This window comes from Myotis brandtii, unplaced genomic scaffold (assembly GCF_000412655.1).
Source record: "Myotis brandtii unplaced genomic scaffold, ASM41265v1 scaffold964, whole genome shotgun sequence".
Lineage (NCBI taxonomy): Eukaryota > Metazoa > Chordata > Mammalia > Chiroptera > Vespertilionidae > Myotis > Myotis brandtii.
Window position 1 is genome coordinate 82,443 of NW_005371989.1, and position 6,935 is coordinate 89,377.

General features: G+C 42.1%; 1 protein-coding gene across 1 annotated transcript in view; it reads left to right on the plus strand.

The window, feature by feature from the left end:
- LOC102239385 (putative methyl-CpG-binding domain protein 3-like 3) overlaps window positions 1-6,935 on the plus strand; it is a 28,610-nt gene that overhangs the window by 770 nt on the left and 20,905 nt on the right. The gene's annotated exons all lie outside the window — the stretch shown is intronic.

The following is a 6,935-nucleotide window of genomic DNA, read 5'->3' on the forward strand; positions in this document are numbered from 1 at the left end:
AGAAACATCGATCAGCTGCCTCCTGCACATCTCCTACTGGGGATATGCCCGCAACCAAGGTACATGCCCTTGACCGGAATCGAACCTGGGACCTTTCAGTCCGCAGGCCGACGCTCTATCCACTGAGCCAAACCGGTTTCGGCTGCTTTGTTTTTAACTAACATCCATGTCACTAGAAATCGGAAGTCGTGTTTGACCCTGCACAGTTTAAACTGTGCCTCTCTCTGGAAAATGTGTGATGCAATGTGCTTGGTCATTTAAACAAAAATTCAGTCCCATGCTGGTTTTGCTCAAGAGATAGAGCGTCGGCCTGTGGACCCAAGGCTCCCGGGTTCGATTCTCTTCAAAGGTAGTTCAATTCCGAACCAGGGCACATACCTAGGTTGCAGGCTCCTACCTGGCCCGGACCCTGGTCGGGGCTCCTGCAGGAGGCCACCACTGGTGTGTTTCCCTCATATATATATATTTCTCTCTGTCTTTCCCTCTCTCTTCCATCCTCTCTAAAAATCAATTAAAAAATATCCTCAGGTGAGGATTGAAAAAATAAATAAATTCAGTTCTGTAATCAGGTAGCATCTCATCAGTTAGTTTTTCCTTAATCTCTTTGGCATCAATAATTGTAGTTCTTTTCTTTCTTTATCCCTCCTAACCTCTCATCCTCCATCCCTCCTCTCCTTCTCACGGTCTCTGTCCTGGCCTGACTGTTTCTCACATCACCTACTTATACCTAACACCTTATCAGACATTCTTTAGTCTAGTGGGGTGGCTGGTGTCCAGAAAGGCACTGGCTTACACAGGATATTAGCACGAACAAGTGACTCTAGGGGACTCTGAGTTAGTAGTGAAATATTTGGGGAACGGGTCAGTTGGGCATGGCACCTGGTCTCTGTGAGTTGAGTCAGCGATACTAGCAGTGATGGGATGAGTGGGCAGATGACTATCTGAGCCTCAGGATTGAAGGCAGATTACATTGATTCCATGGGCACATCTACTTCATTAATGGTTTTTGTAGCCAGAGAATTGAATGGGATGGCCCAGAAAGGGTGTGGATGGAGTACAAATGTGAGAACAGGACTGACTTCTAAGAAGCATAGATTGCATTAAGTCAGATTAAAGGGCAGAGATTAAGAGGGAGAGTAGGAGGAGAGAAGGAGGGTTAGGCGGGTTATTTACATTGGAGGTCTTTGTGCAAAAATGGAAACTGTGAAGAAAATATGGTATTTCTGAGTTACAATAAAACCTCGACATAACAGATTAATTTGGGCAAGGGGGCGGGGGAGTGTCCGATAAAGCTGAAAGTCTATTCTATAATAAAGTAGGCTTTTTCAATGCGTATGTTAAAAATTTGACAAATTGTCCTAACTGGTTTGGCTCAGTGGATAGAGCATTGGCGTTCTATAATAAAGTAGGCTTTCTCAATGCGTATGTTAAAAATTTGACAAATTGCCCTAACTGGTTTGGCTCAGTGGATAGAGCATTGGCCTACGGACTGAAGGGTCCCAGGTTCAATTCCAGTCAAGGGCATGTACCTTGGTTGTGGGCACATCCCCAGTAGGGGGTGTGCAGGAGGCAGCTGATCAATGTTTCTCTCTTATCGATGTTTCTAACTCTATCCCTCTCCCTTCATCTCTAAAAAATCAATAAAATATATATTTTTTAAAAATTTGACAAATAAGCCTGGGATGATGTGGCTCAGTGGCAGACCCATGAACCAGCAGGTCACAGTTCAAATCCCAGTCAGGGCACATGCCCACGTTGGGGGCTCAGGGATCCACCATAGCAGGCTTGCAGGAGGCAGCTGATCAAAGACTCTCTCATCACTGGTGTTTCTATCTCTCTTTCCCTCTTTCTTCCTCTCTGATATGAACAAAAACATGTCTTTTTTTAAAAAAAGAAACATTTGGCCCTAGCCATTTTGTCTCAGTGGATAGGGTGTTTGCCTGTGGACTGAAGGGTCCCAGGTTCGATTCCCATCAAGGGCACATGACCAGGTTGCGGACTCAACCCCCATTAGGGGCAAGCAGAAGGCAGCCAACCAATGATTCTCTCTCATCATTGATGTGTCTATCTCTCTTTCCCTCTTCCGCTCTGGAATGAATAAAATATATATAATTTTTTTAAAAGAAACTTTTGACAAATTAGCCCTCCCATTTTCATCTATGTAGACCCATTTGTGTAATTAAAATTAAGTATATACAAAAGTTTAATTTCACAGAAAACTTTTCAATATGTATTACGGCAGTTTTAAATATATGCTGAATAGATCTAGTAAATGAATGTCACCTTGAGCATTTGGCCTGCAGGTATTAAAACTGCTGCAGAAAGTCAGTCCAGGGGACAATAGCCCAGTTACCTCCCATGATGCAGTGTGATCACATGCTAATCATTCTCTGAACACTGTTGACCAGCAGTGAGTGACTTTTGGATTTAAATTTGAAGACTATAGTTGTTGACATGTAATACTTATTTATGTTAGTAAAATTGCTACAGTGTTTTTTCCAACCTTTGGCCTATTCACTGAAATTTGTTAAAAATAACAGTGGCTCAGTCTGCTTGGTTCAGTACTTGAGCTTCAACCTATGAACCAGGAAGTGATGGTTCAATTCCCAGTTGAGGCATATGCCTGGGTTGCGGGTTTGATCCCTATGTGGGGCATGTAGGAGGCAGCCAGTCAATGATTCTCTCTCATTATTGATGTTTCTACCTCACTCTTCCTCCACCTTCCAATCAAATCAATAGTGAAAATTATTTAAAAATAACTGAATTAATTACAAAATATAATCTGTTGATACCATTATAAGCAAATCTTGGTGAAAGGCATTTTAAAATTAACAGAGTGTTAAATGTTCATGCAGGACATATGGACTTGGAATTTTGTCAGTTAAGTACTAAGTCTGTTACATCATGGTCCACAAAATTGAGGATTTACTGTATTATGAACCAAAGAATATCTGAGTGAAGAAGGGACTAGGGCAGTGATGGCGAACCTATGACACGCATGTCAGAGGTGACACGCGAACTCATTTTTTTGGTTGATTTTTCTTTGTTAAATGGCATTTCAATATATGAAATAAATATCAAAAATATAAGTCTTTGTTTTACTATGGTTGCAAAGATCAAAAAATTTCTATATGTGACACGGCACCAGAGTTAAGTTAGGGTTTTTCAAAATGCTGACACACCGAGCTCAAAAGGTTCGCCATCACTGGACTAGGGCGTGCAAGTGAACTTGGGTATTGGGGGGTTGAAAGGCACATGACTTCACTGGGTTAGACTTTATCCATCATTAGAGGATATCAGCATCTATGGAGTGGACATTGACAAAGGTGGAAAGAGGGAACCATCTTCAGAGGAAGTTGGTGGATGAAATGGTCTGGAATTGAAACAGGATAATGACCTTGATTCTTCTGTTCTTGGCTCATATCAGCTTGATGTCCCAGGATCTGGCTGTTAATGTGCGGTGCCTGTGCTAGCAGCATCAGCATCCTCTGGGAACACTTGGGGATATAAATTCCTGGCCCCGCCCCAGGCCTACTTGGGTTGAGGTCCACAAAACTGAGTTTCAACAACTTTCCCGATGACTGTGATGAACAGACACACTTCTCCAGAAAGAGAGGAGGGTGGAGGGCCCAAATGCAATGGGAGTCTTCATCTCCCACTTTACTCAAACTTTACATTTCATTTTGTTTTCAAAGGGAAAGCTCCAGAGAAACATGATGCCCCAGACTTAAGTGAAGAAGAGACAACTGGTTTTAGCCATGAGCAAGCGGAGATGCAGTGACAGGTCTGAACTTCCTATGAGGCTGACCAGCTGCATTGTTAAAAGTGCAGTCACCAAGGTTACTACCCATCCTGACAATGTGGTCAGGCGCAGGCGGCAGAAGGAGACTTTGGAGAAGCCCCAGCAGATGAGTGCCTACAGGAGACTGCAGGGGCTCCAGGCCTGCAGCAGTGAAGGGGAACTTCTAAATACTTCGGATGTGACAAATTTGATGAGAATAACTGCACCAGGAAGTGCGGGTGAATCCCTGGGCCATGCTGGTCCTGGGTCTCTACACACCAGTCCCCAGCCCAGCGCAGCAGAATTGTTACATGGGGTAGAGATGATCTCAGGAGCAGGTCTCTGGGGCCCACAGCTTCTGTGCAGGCAACTGGTCACCCGTGGAGACATCCAGAGACAGAATCTCAGAGTGAGGAAAGCAAGAGAGAGACTGGCTGGGGCTTTGAGGGAAGACAGGCTGGCCAGGGAGGCAGAGAGCCAGGAGTGAAGAAGAATGTTTTGATTTCATGCAAATCTGACTTCCGTGAACTTGCTATTATATCTCATTCTAACCTAAATTGTATCTTTCTTTTAATTAAATTAATTAATTAATTATTATTTGTTGTTGCTTAAACCTCATGTGAGGATATTTTTTATTTTGCCAAAATTCTAATTCACACATAAGACATACTATATAATAAAAGGCTAATATGCAAATCGACTGCATGGTGTAATGACTGGTCACTATGATGCACACTAACCACCAGGGGGCAGGTGCTCAATGCAGGAGCTGCCCCCTGGTGGTCAGTGCACTCCCACAGGGAGAGCCCCACTCAACCAGTAGTTGGGCTCAGGGCTGGTGAGTGCTGTGGAGGTGGCGGGAGTCTCTCCCACTTCAGCAGCAGTTGGACAGCCGGGGGAGTTCCTGGACTGTGAGAGGGCCCAGGCTGGGCTGAGGAACCTCCCTGAGTGGACAAATTCATGCACTGGGCCTCTAGTTATAATTTAATTAGTACTTATACTACTTGCATCCTTATCTGTTACTAAAAACTACCTGGATGACTTGCTTAGAGTGAACCTTAGATTTTTAAGAAGAAAATGTTGTTTGGGAACATTTTACATGAGAGAACCACAGCAGCTGGCTCATTGTCTTGGTCCTGACACTAGGTCCTGGGTCAAGAAATTTGTTCACCTGCTCACAGCATCTGGGACATCTTAATCTTTCCATCAACACCCCTTATAACAAATTACAGCAGAGTTGATCTGAACACTGCCATGTAACAACAAAATTCAATTATAAAATTGTGATTGGTGATTAAAACCTATGGTTTAAAATCTGTGCCTTAAAGTTTTGAAGCATTGGAATACTTCATACAGTCACAGCAGAATACACATTTTTTTTCAAGTTCACATGGGAACCTTCACCAAAACAACATATTCCAGGACATTAAACACACCTTAACAAATTTGGAAGACCAGAAGTCATAAAAGAAGCTCTCACACCACAAGCATTAATCTAAATATCAATAATAGCAAGAGAGTTCGTAAACATTCATGTATGTTAATATTCAATGACACACTTCAAGATAATACATGGGATCAAAGAAAAAGTCTCAAGAGAAATAAAAAATGATTTGAACTAAATAAAATAAAATTACAACTTCTCAAAGATTGTGAGATGCAGCAAATGCAATGCCTAGAGGAAAATTTGTGCCTTTGAACAAATATACTAGAAGAGAAAGATATCTACACTAATAAAAGAGAAACATGGTAATTGGCGTACGACCGCTACCTTTTTCATTGACTAATCAGTGAATATATGCAAATTAACTGTCACCCAAGATGGCGGCCGGCATTAAACTCAAAACAAGCAGCCCAGCTGCTGTGGCTCAGTTAGTAGAGCCTTGTCCCATTCACCAAAAGGTCATTTTGATTCCTGGTCAGGGCACATGCCCAGGTTGCTGGTTTGATTCCCCAGGAGAGGGCAAGCAGGAGATAGCCAATCAATGTTTCTTTCTCATGGATGTTTCTATCTTTCTCTTTCCCTTTCTTTCTCTAAACAGTGAATAAAAACATCATTTTTAAAAAGCAAGCAGAATTAAATAATAAAAATTGGAAATCAATATAATTGTGGGAAATCAAGGGAGGAAAATTTAAAAAGCTGTTTTTGGACAAGATTAATAAAATTCATAAGCATTTAGTAAGCAGTATAACTTTAAAAAAAAGAAAGAAATTACATCATAGGCTTAATGGGTAACTCTATAGTAAAGCCTCTACAGTTCAGGAGTCTCTGAGGAACTCCAGGTGCCTGTTGTATGGCAATCTATCCATCTAGAGACTTCGATGGTAGGGGTGCCACAAAAGTAACAGCATAAATGGGCCCTCCAAGCTAGGAATACCTTACCTTCTAAACACCAAAAAAATCTAGACAGTGTTGTGGGTGCTGAGAGGGACTAGAGCTAGTTCTTCATGTTTTGAGAAAGGGAGTGACCTATTTACTAAAAAGATTTTTTAAATGTAACCAAGAGGTCAGGGCTTAATGGGTGAGGCAATGGCACACCCAGTTTGTGTGAGCCCCTCTTTCCAATCTATATCCTAAAGGTCAAACAAATGTCCACAAAGGAGAATGTCATTAATGTAATGTCACAGCTCCTGAGGCAAGGCAAACACACCTTAGACCCCACCTACAGAAGCTCTGTGCAGTGGCAGTAATGTTGAGCTTTCTTGAAAGGAACCAGGTAAAGGTGTGTCCTGTCCCTTTGGAGGTGCAGGCCAACTGCAGCTGAGACTGTGGACATAGGCATTAACAAAGCAGACTTACCTAAATCTATGGTAGCAAAGTATGTGCCAGTTGATGAGTGAACAGAGTCGGTAATTCCCATAAAGCTGAGGGCTGGGAATAGGAGTTTATTTGGTGGGACCATAGACTCAAGGTGGTGGTAATTCACTGTGAGGTGTCATTCATTCTTTCCTGATTTAAGATCAGATCAAATTTAGGTGTTCAAAGGACAAGCACTGGGAATAATCTTTTGTTCCTAAAAGGTTTCTGTAACAGTTTTCTTTCTTTCTTTCTTTCTTTCTTTCTTTCTTTCTTTCTCTTTCTTTCTTTCTTTCTTTCTTTCTTTCTTTCTTTCTTTCTTTCTTTCTTTCTTCCTTCCTTCCTTCCTTCCTTCCT